The sequence below is a fragment of the Phallusia mammillata genome, chromosome 5 (assembly GCF_965637545.1).
Source record: "Phallusia mammillata chromosome 5, kaPhaMamm4.hap1.1, whole genome shotgun sequence".
NCBI lineage: Eukaryota > Metazoa > Chordata > Ascidiacea > Phlebobranchia > Ascidiidae > Phallusia > Phallusia mammillata.
In genome coordinates this window covers 20,937,859-20,956,036 of record NC_137256.1, presented here as the reverse complement: position 1 = coordinate 20,956,036, position 18,178 = coordinate 20,937,859, and the positions used below count along the sequence as shown (strand labels likewise).

Genomic DNA, 18,178 nt, shown 5'->3' with positions numbered 1-18,178 from the left:
TGCGTCTGTCGAAAGGTAATAGACTCGTAAGTTAAACCTAATACCCGTAACCTTAATGAGCAACTTTATTGCACTTTTAGGAAACGCTTAGTTGTCCAAGCGACGGCAAAAGTATGCTCATTAAATTTTGCAGTTTGAACTAAACTTAATCCGCTGCTTAAACCCCCTAGCAACAGTTACTAGACAAATTTCACACGCCTACTATTACTATAGGGATTATACGGTCAAGGTGATTTACATAAACAACTTAGCGGTTTTCTCAGCGCTAATGATTGTTTTTATTTGTTGTGAGTATTTATTTACACCTCTTGCGAACCGATGTGAGGTTCTCGAAAGCATTGCTACCGGCCGCTGAGCGATTATCACGTATTTGCATCCGGAAATTATTAAGATTTACTATTAATAAGCAACCACTGGCATTACACCTAACATTTTTTCCAAAATTATTTTACTAAACAATAACTTCCTCCTATGATTAAAAAAATAAACATTAAATTAAACTGTTGCAAGATCCAGAATTCTTTCCTTTGTTAGCTTAACATGGACCATTAAAATCATTACAATACCCAATAATTTTCAAAATTGCTTGTTTTGTGAAGCAGAGGTGTTATTGGTTGATGGCATGACTTATGACTAAAGTTTAGCCTTTGGAATGTCTAAGAAATCTTCTCTTTTTACTATTGATGTAACTGCGGGACATCGGTTACAAACTTGCATTTCTCCGCTGTACAAAATCATCGCAGTGGGCCCAAACCATCTGGAAAGAATGTGACAAAATGTCGGTTAAATATGTAGTCCAAAATAACAATAAAACTAGTTTCGCAATTGTGACGTCCTTGCAGGCAACGCAAACAACCTCTTACAGATTTATTAAAATGTAATTTGGTTTGGTAAAGTAAGTCGTACTATTTCTAAAGTGAAGGTGAACGTAGCCTTGGAATGTTCTTGTAATCATATACCATACAACCAAGGCACCCGTTTGGACATAGTAGTGTATATGATTATAATAGAAGGTCATTCCAACTCATACTTTCATTAAAAATCATTTTCCGGTCTTTAGTCAGATCAAGGCCCGTTGTCGATTTATTTATCGTCAACGCACGCGGCCTTGAAGATAGAGTTACATTTGTAAGCTGCCCTCAGGCGTCGCGCAGCTAGAAACAGTTTTACAATCGTGTGAACTGATTAATTAGACGATGAGTTTGTGCAAAAACTGGACCTTCTAACAATTGCCACTTTCACACTAAAGCGTTATAATCTCTGTTTACCCTGAGATATTTGTCTCACAAGTTCACAGCATATTATGTAGTCACGTGTCAAAAGGGGCCAAAAGAGGTAGTATAAAGAATGAAGACCTACGTTTTTACCTGCTTTGCTATTTTGAAGTTAATGCAACTTCAAGCCACTGCTGCGTATCTTTTTATTGGTCGTTTTTACGTGACGCTTGTTTCGCACCTTTTTCAATCTTTTTTGTGACTCAAGTGTTAATAAACGGGTGTAACTGATGTGACCCCTCTTATCAAGGATGGCATGAGCATTTTCCGAAACATTTGAATAACAAATTATGTCGCTTTTTACGTATACTTGGGTCGATATTTTCATAAGAAAACTTATAGCTACCTAACTCTAACTTTCATCCAGTACAAAAATATGTTATTTTGTCATCTTTTTAGAGTTTCTAGTTCAATGCAAATGCAGCAACGATAATAGGAGCTGCGCACCAATCATTATTCGTTTGTTTCATTTTTATTAATCTTGGCCAGAAAAACGTTGTAACGCGTAAAAATAAGGCAGAGTCAAAATTCGAACCCACAAACTTGCGTACCTTAGACGTTTATCTCACACCTTTGGTTCAAAATGGAGGCCCTTGTTGGGCTTTTGCAAATACCCTTTTGGCATTTTTAGTAAGTCCATATGGGTAAACATATACAAGTTAGTCTTTAGCCTACCCGATGGATAGGGTTTGGACCAGCGGAAGTCAATATACCATGAGTAACCACTGACAATTTCCTGTTTTTTAGCTTTTTTTGCATTACGTGATGAATGCAGCATACTGCCATACGCCAATAACAAACCCTAATTTTTCCACTAACCTGATTAGTTACCCGCACATATGCGATGATCTGTTAGCCAACTTTGAAAACTAATTGAACTAGCATTAACGTCTACTACAGTGGTTCCAATTTTGCGCTTGCACCAACTTAGTTTTGTGATTTTGTTTTCGCTCGTCTTGTGTTCGATATTCTTTTAAATCATACTGAAACTTTTCTTTTTACAATTATCTTTGTTTTAACATCCCATCTCGCTCCAAACCACACAAAAAAGAAAAAAAATACTTTTACACACAAAAAAATATCTTTTAATAGTGTTACAAGTACTGGAGAATACTTTTGCATGTAAAAACCATTGATATAAACGTAATTTTGTTTTGTAAATTTTTTAGATGTAACCTTATTTAAGTGGTCACGAGATAAGTTTTGGCAAATAGCATATGGCGGTTAGTTTGAGAAAAAGCGTATATTAGAAAGCTGTTATACGATAGGATAGGAAGCTTATGTTACAGTAGGTTTCCTGTAAAATAGTGTTAAAAACCGGCGCATAATCTGAACGCGAACAGATTATAGAAAGTTATCCTGAGAAAAGGCAGACAACAATTAAAGTAAGTCTTCTTTGTAATATTTATTTAAAATATTATCTCTTTTTTAAATTTCCAAATACGGAAAATTTCTTCGATTTGCTGATAATTTCTGCTCTCCTACTGTCATATTTTCTATTTTAGTTAAAACTTTGTAGCTTTTCTTATCTATGACTATTAGTTTCGTTAAACATCTGATTTTGTTTTAGATGAACAGCTTGACATTTATTGCTTGCCTTCTTGGTCTAATCCTACTCTTGATTCAAACCAGTGAGGCTGGGTGGTGGTTCCTTGGTCGTCGAGGGGACAACTCAGGTGATAAATGCATTTGTTTGTAAAAACTAATTAGAATCACCTAATCATGTAGCACTAAACATTTTGAAATTTTTGACTTTGCGTTTAACGGTAATTTTTAAATCGAATTTGTTTCGTCAAACTTCGAATTCAATCGGTAAATCAACGCATAAAATCTTTTCACACTAATAAATTAATAATTTTCACCGCACAACACAGTTAGTTTCTAACCGAAAAGCACGAAAATAACTAAAGAAACTAATTTGCAACTTTGTGTTTTTGCAAGCTATGGAGCATTTCGCAATACTGTTAATTTTTTAGATCTCTTTATGGAAGAGATGCTGATGGACGAAATGGATGATCGCGTTGCTGAGAACATCTTCAACTAAAAATCATGAGTTTTTGTGACTCGTTTTTTTTGACTAAATGTCACCAAAATAAAAGAGAACAAATGAAATACAATTAAGAAAAAGCTTACAACCCCAACACGTTAAACACAATTAATTCAAGTATTAGTTTCAGAAATAGTTGAGTTTCCTTTAGGGCATAATTGGGATGTGATTTTAAAGGGATTAAGACTTAACGTTTAAGTGAGTTCCAAATTTAACAAAATTAGCTTTTACATTCTGGGTTGTTTTAACCAAGTTTATTTCATCAATCTGCGCTCTAGAACATCTCGACAACGCACAAGACGTTTTCAAAATACTGTTAATAAAACATCCATTTTTTTATTTTTTAAAAAAAATGTTACTGTGCCAATGATTGAGTTGTTAAAAATTTAAAAAAATATCCGTTTTGTTCAATCCGCTGGGTGCCAATGTAGAGCTGGCTGCAACTATGCTCTTTTGAAATATGAAATAAAATGGCCTATTTGGCACCATAGTACACCACACTGCAAAAAAAATTAGCATCTTACATTGCATGCGCGCCGCCAGTTTTCTCTTTTTCAGATTCTGGTTGTTTGCTGTTATCCTACGTTTTCTTAACTCGTTTCTCGCGGCCCCTTACCCATTTGATAAACTATCTTTTGACCCCGACAACAAAAAAGGATGAGAACCACTGGTATAGACTATAAAAAGACCAGTGGTGGTATTCACCCGGTTCCCACCGGTTCTATAGAACCGACTAATGAAATTTTATGAGATCAGGGAACGGTTTAGCATTACTGGTTACTGTCAATGGACTTTTTGTAACATAAGCGACTGAAAAATATGACTTTAGTGATAGAACCGACTGACAAAAAATTTTGAATCCCACCCCTGAAAAATACGCGTTGTAGATAACTGCTAGAACCGGGTACGGCCTTGTTATTACACTGAAATTTTCATGTTTGAATTTTGTGTTCGGCATAATCGTCACAGAATTTGTATTTAATGTTGTAAACATATAATAATTTCCAAAACTGAGCCTTGTTAAAGGGTTTAAAGAGCCACATGCGACTCAGGAAGCGCGGGTTGGCGACCCCTAAACTAAACCACTGTAATATTTCGGTGTCAAGCATTGTGTAAGTAACGGCTTGGTCTTGGTACTAAGTCCTTATTGTTAAAGATATGAGCTGTGGTCCTAAGCCTACCAGATGGACAGATTTTCTACAAGCGGACGTCAATATAGCGTGAGTAACCACAGGCAAGTTCCTGTCATGTTTTAATGCAGCAAACCCTCTTTCGCAAATTACAATTACTTGAAAAATTTTCACTACCCCAATCAATTTCCCGCACATATGCATGTGGTAAACTCCACGTCTTTTAGCCAATTTAAAGTCAAGAGTACAATGATCTTTTTTGGTGCTCCCCAGTTTTATAATCTTTTCGTGCCTCTTGTCTGCAATGAAAGACATAATTAACTGGAATATATGGACACAAAGTAAAACTGGCCGCAGTTTTAAGTTTTTATTTGTGTTTCGTGTACCTTATTCAATAAATATTGAAATCCAGTCCTCCTTGCTGCGAAATCCCAGGTACACGTACTCTTTCAAATCGCTTCTGTAGCTCCAAACCACGTGAAGGATGCTGAATTCTCTCATATACGGTAAAACACATTAGTAATGCTATAAGTACTGCAAATTGTCACTTAAATCCTTTAGACCAGGGGTGGGCAACATACGGCCCGCGGGCCGGATCCGGCCCGCGACGGGATTTTGAGCGGCCCGCGGACAGTTTCCGGTCTTACATGATAATGTGGCCCGCGGCCACACTCTGCCGCAATCCCCCATTACTTGCTTACTACGTCAAATTACTGTTGTAACGCACAGTAACGCTCCCCAATAGCAAAAAAAAATCCCGCCGTTGTTACCATTGCACCATACGTCCACTGTTACGACTTAACTACCAACCTTGTGTGTGTCCTACTTTAACGGTTTTCTTTGTTTCCACACGTATAGCCTAGTTCAGGCCCTTCAGGGGTGGGGAACCTGCGGCCTAAAGGCCACATGCGACCTTTCAGGGCACTAAGTGCGGCCTTCGATGGCAAAATACATTTTTAAGATGTTGATATAACCGACTGCACCAGGCGCTGAAAAAAATAGACAGAAACGTATTTTTGACTTTATTGCAGATTATTTTTTGATTAGTTCCAGGGCAGCGGTTTTCAAACAAGACCCATGTGGTCCCATAGTGGTACATAAAGCGATTTCCATAGTTAGGACTACCAAAAACTCCAGGTTCAGCAATTTCTAGGTTAAATAAATCCTGAATGTTGTAGTGAAGATGAAAATGTAGTGAGGAATTTTAATTAGCTGGGACCGTAAGTCCTACAAACTACGAGGAAATAGCAAAACGACCATTCTGTAAGTCAAAAAGTTTAAACATCACTGCCCTTGGCCTGGGAAATAGTCTATGCGGCCTACACGAGTGTCGATAAATCGTTAGGTAGCTTTTATAAACAAAAAGGTTCCCCACCCCTGGTTTAGGTGGTCAAAAATCCGTTTTAAATCACTGGATAAATACGCGATTAATGTATCGATTCAGGAATCCGGCCCGCCAAGTACTTCATTTTCCCATATCAGGCCCGCCGACTGGAGAAGTTGCCCGCCCCTGCTTTAGACGGCCATGTATGGCATAAAAAATAACCTAAATTTGATTTAGTTTATTTCGAGTTTAAATGACTTTGGCCATTACCGTATTTTTTTGGACAGTCTTTGGCTAATACCGTATGGCTGTTGGTTGGAGAAAAAAGCTTATGAATATCATTATCAGATAGGATAGGAAGTATGTGTGAAACAAGGTTTCCTGTAAAGAAGAGTCAAAAAAGTCGCATATTCTTAGCGTGAACAGATTGTAAAAATTTTCAAGAGAAAGGCAGGCAACACTCATAGTAAGTGGTGGGAGTAAGTACTTCTTTGTAATATTTATGTAAAAAATAATCTTTATTTTGTAATTTATATTCACGAAAAAACTTTCTTTGATGTTGCGATTGACAATTTCTGCTGTACTGTCTTTTTTTTCTAGTTTAAGTTAAACTCTGTGATTTTTTTTCTATGATTACTAGTTTTGTTAAAACAACGTCTGATTTTGATTTAGATGAACAACTTGACATTTATTGCTTTCGTTCTTGGTCTAATTTTACTCTTGATTCAAGTCAGTGCGGACCCCCTCGGATGGTGGGCTGTTTTCGGAGACACAGGTGATAAATGCATTTGTTTGTAAAAAAAAGTTAAAAGCAAACTTTTGAATTTTTTTTTGACTTTTAACTAGTGATGTACCGAATCGGCGAAATTTCGATTCGGCCGAAACCGAATATTCGGCGGTTTTGCCGAATAAATTCGGCCGAATCAACCGAATCATTTATGACGTCACGCGAAGTCGTACCCTACGCGTTTGACGTGAAAAAAATGTTTATCTACCAGGCAGCCAGTGCAAAATAGTTGTGTTTCGTCCTTATTTCAGTTCTGTGGGGTTTAAAATTGCCTTAAGCATGATTGGCAACCTGCCAATGAATTACTAAGTTTTTTGACTACCGTGGGAAAAACGATGTGTTGAAAAAATAAACATTGACGCAATTTTCGTTATGTTTGGGCTTTTGAAAGATTGCGCGGACCTTAATAAGCAGAAAAGACACGTTTAATGCTTTAAATTTGTGTTCGTAAAAGATTCGGTTTCGGCCGAATCGCAAGAAATTATTCGGCCGAAACCGAATCTTTGCAAAAATGATCGATTCGGCCGAATAAATTCGGCAAACCGAATATTCGGTACATCTCTACTTTTAACGGCAATTTGTAAATCAAATTTGTTTCATCAAACTTCGAATTCAACTGGTAAATCAGCGCATAAAAGTTTGGAAATGGCTAAGAACAAAATGGCCAAGAAACTAATTTGCAACTTTGTCTAAAAGGTTGCTTTAAAAAATTAAATTGGGTACATTGTCATGCACAGCCCCTATGAAGTTGTTTAGCAAAATATGAATGTTGTAAAAAAGTAATTCTGGCAAAAATTAAACTCTGCAGTCTTATTCAAAGTTGTAGGGGCTTTGTCACAAATTATGGGAGTGCATAGTCCTGCTCCCATCATATCAGCATTTTTTGTGTTTTTGTTACAAAACTGTAGTTTGTAAGTGTGGCCGAAAAAAATAGTTGTTAGTGCGTGGCAACCTAAAATGAACGGAAATCAATGTGTGCATGTTTGCTACTCTAACTAATGTGAAGCTAAGGAGCATTTCATAACACCGTTAATTTTTTCAGATCTTATCATAAAAGAGATGATGGACGAAATGGATAACAGTGTTGCAGAGAACATTTTCAACTAAATATTATGAGTTTTTGTGGCTCGTGTTGTTGCGACTAAATGTCATCAAAATAAAAGAGAACAAAAATACAAGAACAATTTTACAACCCAAACACGTTGAACACAATTAATTCAAGTGTTCGCGTTACAAATAGTTGAGTTTTCTTTGGGGCCAAACTTGAATGTGATCTTAAAGGGATTAAGACTAAACGTTTAAGCGATTTCAGATTTAACAAAATAAGACGCTAAATTAGACATTTAAAGGTGGTTTAGCTTTAGATTTTCTACAAGCGGAATTTATCGCGAGTAGCCACCAGACAAGTTCCTGGCAAGTTTTAATGTAGCAAAACCGCTTTCACCAAATAAAATTTCTCCAAAATTGTCCACTACCCTAATCAGTTTCCCGCACGTATGCATGTGAGAAATTCCTCGTTTTTAGTATTTTTTTTTTTGGTACCACTTAGCTTTCGTAATTTTTTCGTACTCATTCAAATCGCTCCTGTTGCTCCAAACCATGTGAAGGATGCAGAACTACTTCTTATGCGAAAAAACACTTTAATAGTGCCAGAAGTACTGCAGATTTTGATTTAATCATCAGACGTCATATACGGCATAAAAACACTACGATAACCGTAATTTATTTTGTTTAATTTTAACTTCGATACTATTGATGGTCAGAAGAAAGTTTTTGGATAATACCGTATGGCTGTTGTTTTGAGAAAAAAAGCCCTAAGTTTATCACCAAAGGATAGGAAGTAATTGTTACATATTGTTTCCTGTAAAGGAGAGTTAAGAAAGTCGCATTATCTTGACGTGAACAGATGGTGAAAATTTTTCTAGAGATAGGCAGACACCAACCAAAGTAAGTAGTTGGAAATATAACGACCACAAAAAAAACTTTGTTTCTAATATTTATTTCAAAACATAATCTCTTTTTTGTAATTTATATGTACGAAAAAACTTTCCTTGATCTTTTATGTTTTTATCAAAACTTTGTGACTTTTTTTCTATGATTGCTAGTTTCGTTAAAACAACGTTTGATTTGTTTTAGATGAACAGCTTGACATTTATTGCTTGCCTTCTTGGGCTAATTCTACTCTTGATTCAAACCAGTGATGCTGCTAGTTGGTGGCGTGCTTTTGGAGACACAGGTGATAAATGCGTTTGTTTGTAAAAGAAGTTAAAATGAGCACTTATTTCCAGAGTTATATGTCCGGCCAGGTTTGTGTTCGGGCTTGGGTTTCTTCAAAAAACGGGCCTGATTCAGGTCTGACTTTACACTCTTTGTCAATATTTTTTTAATAAAATTAACTAGCTAAGTCTCTAGTTACTGGACCTAACTTAATGTTAAACAGCCCTGAAACGCCCGGTAGTCTATTGTGTTTGTTGTCTTGCGGCCTTTCCTGGGGTTTTAATGCATAGGCCTTTCCATCAAACTTTCGGGCCCACACGGGCTTCTCAAAGTCGGGCCGGGTTCGGACCCTGATTCAGGCCCGTTAACAACTCTTTGTAGCATTAACACTTTTGAAATTTTTGAATTTTAACGGTAATTTTCAAATCGAATTTGTTTCATCAAACTCAAATTCAACCGAGAAGTCAATGCATAAAACGTTTCGGCACACTAAAAAGTTATTAATTTATGCCGCACAACGCAATTAATTTGTAACCGAAAAGCACAAAACGGTCATAGTAACTAGTTTACAATTTTGTGTAAAAGGTTGCTTTGAAAAATGTTGTACTTGCTACCAAAACTTCAGCATTTTTGTGTTTTTAGTCACAAAACTGTAGTTTGTAATTGTGCCGAAAAAACAAACAAAAGTAGTTCGTTAGTGTGGAGCAACCAAAAAGATCGGAAAACACTGTTGTGAATATTTGCTACTCTAACTAATGTGAAGCTATGAAGCATTTCGTAACACTGTTCAGTTTTTCAGATCTTATCATAGAAGAGATGATGGACGAAATGGACGACCGCGTTGCTGAGAACATTTTCAACTAAAAATTATGAGTTTTTGTGACTCGTTAATAAATGTCACTGAAATAAACGAGTGGGCAACTAAAATACAAGAACAAGTCACAACCCAAACACAATAAACGCGTTAATTCAAATATTGGTTTTATAAATAGTTGAGTCTCTTTCAGGGCCGAATTGGGATGTGTTGCTATAGTGGATTAAGGTTAAACTTTTATGTGAGTTCCAGATTTAAAAAAATTAAACGCTATATTATATATTTGAAGGTGGTTTAACTTTCCAAATCGCAAAAAAATCAATCTGCGCTTTAGAACATCTCGACAACGCATAAAACGTATAATAAATAATATTTGAAAAGGGGCCATTTATTTTGATTGATTTCAAAAAATGTTGCAGTGCCAATGACTTATAGTTGTTAAAAAATCAAAAACGGTCATTTTGTTCAATCCGCTAGGTGTCAATGCAATGCTAAAACTGGGCCTGTCGAAAATTTTGAGTAGAAATTTGAATCCACAAACAAGTATTCAACGTTGCCTAAGAACACTGTAATTTTAAATGTCAAGCACTGATTTATTAAAGATGTAAGCTTTGGTCTTAAGCTTACCAGATGGATAGATTTTCTACAAGCGGAAGCCAATTTAGCGTGAGTAACCACCATACAAGTTCCTGTTCTGTTTCAGCTGATTCCACATTATGTGTCGAATGCAGCAAGCCGCCATACGCCAATTAAACAACCTTAAAAATTTTCAACTACCCTAGTTATTTTCCCGCACGCATGCATATCATAAACTCCACGTCTTTTGGTCAATTTCAAACCGTATTTAGTTGTTATTAAAGTCCAGAGTAAGATGATCCTTTTCGGTACTCTTTATTTTTCATAAATTTTTGTCTTTTGTACAGAATTAAATAGAGTTCATGGACACAAAGTAAAACTGGCCCCTGTTTGCGTATTTATTGGTGTTATATGACCTTATTTGATAAAAATTTAAATCCCACCCTCCTGGCTGCGTAATCCCAGCTATACACGTACTCTTTCAAAACGCTTATGTGGCTCCAAATCACGTGAAGGATGCAGAACTCTTTCATACATGGAAAAACACATTAATAATGTTATAAGTACTGCAAATTGTCACTAAAGTTCTTTATACGACCATTTATGGCATAAAAAACACTGCGATAACCTTAACTTGTTTTATTTTATTTAAAGTGTAAAACATATTATTGGTGGTGAGGAGACAGTCGTTAGCTAATACCGTATGGCTGTTGGTTTGAGAAAAGAGCCTTTAGCTTTATCGCCATGGAATAGGAAGCATTTGTTACATATAGTTCCTGCAAAGGAGGGTTATAAATGCGCACAATCTTAGCGTGAACAGATTGTGAAAAGCTTTCTAGAGAAAGGCAGACAACTATCAAAGTAAGTAGTCTGAACTAAAACGACAAAATTTACATTTTTAAATTTTTTTAATATTTTTTGAACATAATATCTATTCGATTCTTTTTTGTTTCTATGTAAAAAAAAGAGTTTTGTCGCTCCTGTAATTCATTTCTGTCGCAATTATCCTGTTTGTTTTTTGCTCAAAGTGCGTCTGATTTTACACTTACAAGCAGGTTCTGTATTATACAACATGCTTTGTTACAGATGAACAACCTAAATCTTTTTGCTTGCATTCTTGGTCTAATTCTACTTTTTATTCAAGCCAGTCAGGCGAGATTTTTCGGAGACAACGAAGGTGATAAAAACATTTAAAAACAATATGTAAAAAACTAACGAGGTAAAATCGTATTTGTTTTCAACCTATAAAACTTTTCAAACCCTTTTTTCGAACCGTATAGTTTACAAGTGAAAAACACAAAAATGTAATAATTCTAAAATCGAGTGCTTACACTGTACTACGTTATCGTGTGCTGTACTACGCGCATTAAAAGATGTTATTTATTTACCCTGATGAAGGCGACCTGTGTAGGACGTCAAAACGTCGAAATAAGAATACAATTTCCAAAAAAGCTCTATGAATTTAATAGAGTGCTTACATTGTCATGAGTATACCACCTAACTAAGTCGACAAAGACTGAACAGTTCAAGTCCTTTCATGAGAACGCTGTAGGTGTATTATGGCTTATTAGTAAAAGAATTGGTTAAGAAAAACTCCTAACACCGTTCTCATTTCCAGATCTTCTCATGGACAAGTTACTGATGGAGGAAATGCACGACAGTATCGCTGAGAACATTCTCAACTGAAAATTATGTTTTTTATGACTTGTTAATAAATGTTACGGAAATAAAAGAGTGAAGAACTAAAATTCAAAATAATTTTACATATGGTTTAGTTACTGTTTTTCTTTTATATGGGATTTATAAATAGTTGAGTTTTTTTTCAGGGCAAAACTGAGAAGTGCTGCTAGTGCATTAAGTTTAAACTTTTATGTGAGCTCCAGATTCAACAAAATTAAACGCTAAATTATATATTTGAAGGTGGTTTAGCTTTTAACTTATATCTGGATCGTTTTAACCCAATTTATTGCTTTTCCCAAATCGCATAAAAATCAATCTGCGCTTTAGAACAGGGCTCTTCAACCGGGGTTTCGCAGGACCCTAGGGTTCCGTACAACTCTCTCAGGGGTTCCGCAGAGGTTCCCCGAGCTTTCTTGTACCAATTCAAAAATGATTCATAATATCAGTGTGGCGAACAGCAACGCTCGCCTGTACAATCTAGTTTACCAAATCTAGTTAACCCATTGATCAAATGTGACGTAGTAAACCAAGCTTTGCTACTCTGTGGCCGAAGTGTGAGACAAATACAGAAACGACAAACGACCAATCCAAGTAAAATGACAAATCGTTTCAGTGAATCGTTTTATTGAAGTCAACTTATATTATGTGCTTGGGGTGTGTTGACTAAAAACAGTGTCGTAGGCAACAGAACATTTTGGGAGTGCCAAATATTTTGTGACTTTTAACAAGTTGTTGAATTACAAATCCAAGATCATCTGCTGTTACTATTTGCTGAGTAACACTAGGCGTTAGGGATGTGCCAAAACTGCAAATATTCTGTATGGTCGAGCACCGAGTATCTCACGTTAATGCTCGGCCGAGCACGCTCGGTGCGTTATTACGTCACAAAACTCCCCATTCTACGTTAGTTTTAGCTCTATAAGGTCTTTTACGTCACCAGCGGTGTATTATACGCTGTAGCATGCCCATGAAGTGGGCGTTTTTCCACCATCTAATACATTTGAAAAATCATTAGTTTTGTTTATAGACACCCTTTCGAATACCAGCTACGTTTGTTAGCAGGGCATGATATGATATCGGACTTGCAATCAAACAGGCAGCTCGACTCTTCGTGAGCATAACGCATTCAGGCGTTGCCCGCCCACCGAGGATAAATGAAACAAACAAACAAACATGTGCAAATTTAACGCTCGGGTCAGTTTGTGCAACTGCTCGGCCGAGTACCGAGCATCAAACCGAGTACTCGGGTTCTGGCTCGGCTCGGCTCGGCCCATCCCTATTCGGCGTAAAAGGTGTTTTCTCTAGTGACTGGTGATGTTTACTTTAATATTTACTTAAAGTCTTGCAATTTCTTGTTCAATCGCTATGCTCAGAGAGCTAATAAAAAAGCAAGTGTCTTTTTAATAATTATTTCCCAAAAATGTAAGAAATGTTTCCTTTTTTGCCAATTTAATAACTAACAATACTCCGACCCCTTTGGCCATGCCACTGGTTAAAAATGCACAAATTTTCTGGAGCCTATTGTTTTACATGCTTAGGCCTATTAAGATTTTTCTTTGTGGGGTTCCGCAAAGTTTGACAAAATACTTCAAGGGTTCCGTGACACTAAAAAGGTTGAACCTTTAGAACATCTCGACAACGCATAAAACGTATAATATATAATATTTGAAATGCAGTTCTTTATTTAGATTGATATTAAAAAATGTTGCAGTGCCAATGACTTAGTTGTTAAAAAATCAAAAACGGTCATTTTGTTCAATCCGCTAGGTGTCAATGCAGTTCAAAAACGGGCCTGAGTCTAAATTTGAATCCACAAACGTACGTATTCAACGTTGCCCAACAACACTGTAATTGTAAATGTCAAGCACATATTTATTAAAGATGTAAGCTTCGGTCTTAAGCTTACCAGATGGATAGATTTTCTACAAGAGGAAGCCAATTTAGTATGAGTAACCACAGGCAAGTTCCTGTTATGTTTTAGCTGATTCTACATTATGTGTCGAACGCAGCAAACCGCCATACGCCAATTAACAACCTTAAAAATTTTCAAGTACCCTAATTAATTTTCCCGCACGTATGCATGTGATAAACTCCACGTCTTTTGGCCAATTTCAAACCGTATTTTAGTTGTTATGAAGTCCAGTGTAAGATGATCCGTTTCGGTACTCTTTATTTTTCATAATTTTTCGTGCCTTTTGTACAGACTTAAATAGAGTTCATAGACACACAGTAAAACTGGCTCCTGTTTGCGTATTTATTGGTGTTTTATGACCTTTTTGATAAAAATTTAAATCCCCCCTCCTTGCTGCGTAATCCCAGTTGCATGTACTCTTTCAAAACGCTTTTGTGGCTCCAGACCACGTGAAGGATGCAGAACTCTTTCATACATGAAAAAAAAACATTAATAATGTTACAAGTACTGCAAATTGTCACTAAAGTTCTTTATATGACCATTTATGGCATAAAAAACACTGCGATAACCTCAATTTGTTTTATTTTATTTTAAGTTTGAAACTTGTTATTGGTGGTGAGGAGACAGTCTGTTGGTTTGAGAAAAAGGCCTTTAGCTTTATCGCCATGCAATAGGAAGCATTTGTTACATATAGTTCCTGTAAAGGAGAGTTTAAAAAATGCGCGTAATCTCAGCGTGAACAGATTGCGAAAAGTGTCTTTGAGAAAGGCAACTGTCAAAGTAAGTATCAAACGTTATATTTTTGAAATTGTTTAATATTTTTTGAACATAATATCTATTCGATTCTTCTTTATTTCTATGGAAAAAAAGAATTTTGTCGCTCCTGTAATTCATTTCTATCGCAATTACCCTGTTTGTTTTTTGCTGAAAGTGCGTCTTTTTCTACACTTACCAGCAGGTTCTGTTTTATACGATATGCTTTGTTACAGATGAACAACCTAACTCTTTTTGCTTGCATTCTTGGTCTAATTCTACTTTTCATTCAAGCCAGTCAGGCGGCATGGTGGGGTATGGGAGACAACGAAGGTGATAAAAACATTTAAAAACAATATATAAAATACTAACGAGGTAAAATCGTGTTAGTTTTGTCAGCCTTTAAAACATTGTCATAAGTATACCACCAAAATAAGTCGACAAAAACTGAACAGTTTAAGTCCTTTCATGAGAACGCTATGGGTGTATTATGGCTTATTAGTAAAAGATTTGGTTGAAGAGAACTTTTAACACCGTTCTCATTTCCAGATCTTCTCATGGACAAGTTACTGATGGAGGAAATGCACGACAGTATCGTTGAGGACATTGTCAACTGAAAATTATGATTTTTTGTGACGTGTTAATAAATGTCACCGAAATAAAAGAGTGAAGAACTAAAATTCAAAATAATTTTACAATCTAACAACAGTTGCAATTCTTCGTGTAACAAATGGTTTAGTTGCTGTTTTTTTTCCCAACGGTTTTCGGGCCAAAATTGGATAGGGCCTTTACAGCAGTTAAAAACAGGGGTAAATACATGACTTCTACATATAGCTCGCCTGTGCGCTTACACTGTAGTAGAAATTGAGTCGTAAGTCGGGTCGGGTTAGGGCCAGGTTCGGGTTTCGAACTTTAAATAAAACGGACTAAATTTGAGCCTGAATTTCTCCTCGACATCAATTGCGCCGCAATTTCGTCAACTTTTAGGCCTCATTCGGGCTAATTTGCAAAAATTGGGTCTGCATCGTATTTTCAGGTTTGGGTCGGGTTTTATATTAATCTTCACGCATATTGTCTATGTGGCAGAATCTCGGTTGAGTAATCCGGGGCGCCTGATCCACATACAGACATAAAAAACTTAGCGGGATTCGAATTTAGGAAAGTTCATGAGAGTGGAAAACATTCTTCAAGAAATCTAGGTAGAAGTTTTTTCAAATTTTTTTTCTGTGTTAGAAAAGACACATTTATACACTTAAGAGCACTTTATTAGGCTCATATAAAACCACGCCACTCTTCTACAAACATACAAATTTTAGGTGTTTATTACTTTATTAGAAAGACGTTTGCAACTGAAATTACCCGCTGTGCCAACATAACCCCAGTTTTGTTTATTTTCTACAATGTAGGCCTAAACCTTAGCAGAATAGTGAATATATTGTCTGAAAACTACTGGCCTGGGCAATTAGGCTGACCTGATACCTAAACCTTAAAAAGTCTACGCACAGTAACATTTCTGTTTCTGACTAACCATGCAACTGCCAGATTTAAAAACAACAGGACAAATCTCATGGTAAATAACGTTCTTATTTCACAGAAAAGCTTCAGTGGTATATCAACAGAATTGCATGGAAACAGTATTACATCCGGTTTGAAAGCAAGATTTTGATCACGGTCTCCAGAAATAATCTGCTTTACAATACGAAGACATTTAACATTAGAAACTGGTGATGGCAGCATATGTACACAATTAATCTTACAATATATCGTCCGCAAAATTAACGTATCATGTTTATTGTTTGGCAAATTGCCATAAAGCACCATCGCCGCTGTAAGCTTGTTCAAAGCGTTTATCAGCTTAATAGCCAAATGGTCTGGCGTGCCTGACCCATATACAGACATAAAAAACCCTGATCGGGATTTGTCCCCGGGAGTGTCCTGGGTTCGAACCCCGTGAAAATAATAATGATAAAAATAATGTTGTCGGGGTCTTTGATTGAGGTCATAACTGACTACAGTAGTTCATGACAGTAACCTTTTAGTAGAAAAAGTCCTCTATTTAGCCAAAAATTTTAATTGCCCCAAATTAGTGAAAATGGTTTTAGGCTTACTCTCCCTCTTTTTGCTTTTTGTAGTTTCTCCCGGCAGCTACACAGAGATGACAGACGAGTCAGCAATTTTTGAAAAAAACAGAGAGACATTTCTCGAAAGAAGAAGTGGCAAGTTACACCCGACTTGGCACCGATAATGGTCTTGAACTTGCAGTTGTAGCGAAGCATAAAACATTTCTTGCAAACCAAATACGGGTTTGTCGACCTACGTGGCGCTAAGCATAAAGTGTTCCATTACGAATTTGCTTGTTAAAGACTGGACCTGTTAGAAAACTAATTGAGTAGCCCTGATTTAGGCTACGGGATTTGTAACGAGTGTTGTACCGAATCGGCGAAATTTCGATTCGGCTGAAACCGAATATTCGGCGGTTTTGCTAAATTAATTCGGTCGAATCAACCGAATTATTTATGACATCACGCGGAGTAGTACCCTACGCGTTTGGCATGAAAACATAAGTTTATCTAATTGACCATTAATGCAGAATGGTTGTGTTTCGTTCTTATTTTAGTTGTGTGGGGTTTAACATTGCCTCAAGCATGATTGCCAAACCGACAATGAATTACTGATTTTTTGTCTGCAGTGGGAAAAGCGATAATGTGTTAAAAATATAATGATTGACGCGATTTTCGTTGGTACTAAGCAGAAAAGACACGTTTAACGCTTTAAATGTGTGTTCGTAAAAGATTCGGTTTCTGCCGAATCGTAAGAATTTATTCGGCAGAAACCGAATCTTTGCAAAAATGGCCGATTCGGCCGAATAAATTGGCAAACCGAATATTCGGTACATCTAACTGTAACTGCTGCAGTTGACAAATCGACAATATTTGAAAAAAAGAGAGAGAAAGACATTTACTCGAAAGCCCGCATTTGGTTTGCACGCAACGTATTATTATTCGCTAGAACTGCAACTTCATCACGATTACCGGTTGCAAGTCAAGAAAGACAAAGACATTTACTCAAAAGAACAACTGGCCAGTTACACTCGACTATACTCACCGATAATGATCTTGAAATTGCAGTTGTAGCGAAGCATGAAACATTGCGTGCGCACCAAATACAGACTTGTCGACCTACGTGACGTTATGCACAAAGTTTTCCTATACGAAATCGCGTGTTAATGACGTTGACTTAAAAAACAAGAGACCAATCACCTATAGATGCTGATTACAAAAATGCGCTTTTTGCATAACCTTATGTAAAAGGGGTGAGGGTTCCGAGTGTCTTTTGTGACATAATTTAAATGTTCCTGTTACAAATATACCGTGTGATGTCAAAGATGATTTAACAGTCGTTGTGTCAATACTCTCGCGAGAAGTAAATTTATATTTAGTGCTCAATTTAAGCTTTTGTTTTGCTTACAGAAACATCCGGCTTGAACAAATATGTTGATCTAGGACCACGATTTTTCCCATTACCTATCACCAAAATAGGCGAATACCAGTTGCATGCACATTACTGACAGAACTGTCCGGGAGTTTTGTGTTTTTGCATTTTCTCTCTGGACCTTTTGCAAAACTAATATAGGCTTTGTGATTAGTGACGTCACTATGGTACA

The 18,178-nt window shown here is 36.5% G+C and overlaps 5 long non-coding RNA genes across 5 annotated transcripts; all 5 read left to right on the top strand.

The window, feature by feature from the left end:
- The first annotated feature begins 2,575 nt into the window (after nucleotides 1–2,575).
- LOC145230445 (uncharacterized) lies at nucleotides 2,576–3,391 on the top strand. Its single transcript, XR_013860657.1, has 3 exons — nucleotides 2,576–2,659; nucleotides 2,845–2,950; nucleotides 3,251–3,391. It is a non-coding gene; the product is annotated as an uncharacterized LOC145230445 (long non-coding RNA).
- A 2,579-nt stretch (nucleotides 3,392–5,970) lies between these two features.
- On the top strand, nucleotides 5,971–7,753 carry LOC145230446 (uncharacterized). The gene is made up of 3 exons (XR_013860658.1): nucleotides 5,971–6,241; nucleotides 6,448–6,550; nucleotides 7,605–7,753. It is a non-coding gene; the product is annotated as an uncharacterized LOC145230446 (long non-coding RNA).
- A 682-nt stretch (nucleotides 7,754–8,435) lies between these two features.
- Nucleotides 8,436–9,689, top strand: LOC145230448 (uncharacterized). Its single transcript, XR_013860659.1, has 3 exons — nucleotides 8,436–8,509; nucleotides 8,699–8,798; nucleotides 9,579–9,689. It is a non-coding gene; the product is annotated as an uncharacterized LOC145230448 (long non-coding RNA).
- A 1,162-nt stretch (nucleotides 9,690–10,851) lies between these two features.
- Nucleotides 10,852–11,915, top strand: LOC145230161 (uncharacterized). Its single transcript, XR_013860574.1, has 3 exons — nucleotides 10,852–11,030; nucleotides 11,256–11,346; nucleotides 11,788–11,915. It is a non-coding gene; the product is annotated as an uncharacterized LOC145230161 (long non-coding RNA).
- Nucleotides 11,916–14,395: 2,480 nt separating this feature from the next.
- Nucleotides 14,396–15,194, top strand: LOC145230369 (uncharacterized). The gene is made up of 3 exons (XR_013860636.1): nucleotides 14,396–14,541; nucleotides 14,751–14,847; nucleotides 15,064–15,194. It is a non-coding gene; the product is annotated as an uncharacterized LOC145230369 (long non-coding RNA).
- Nucleotides 15,195–18,178: the final 2,984 nt, after the last annotated feature.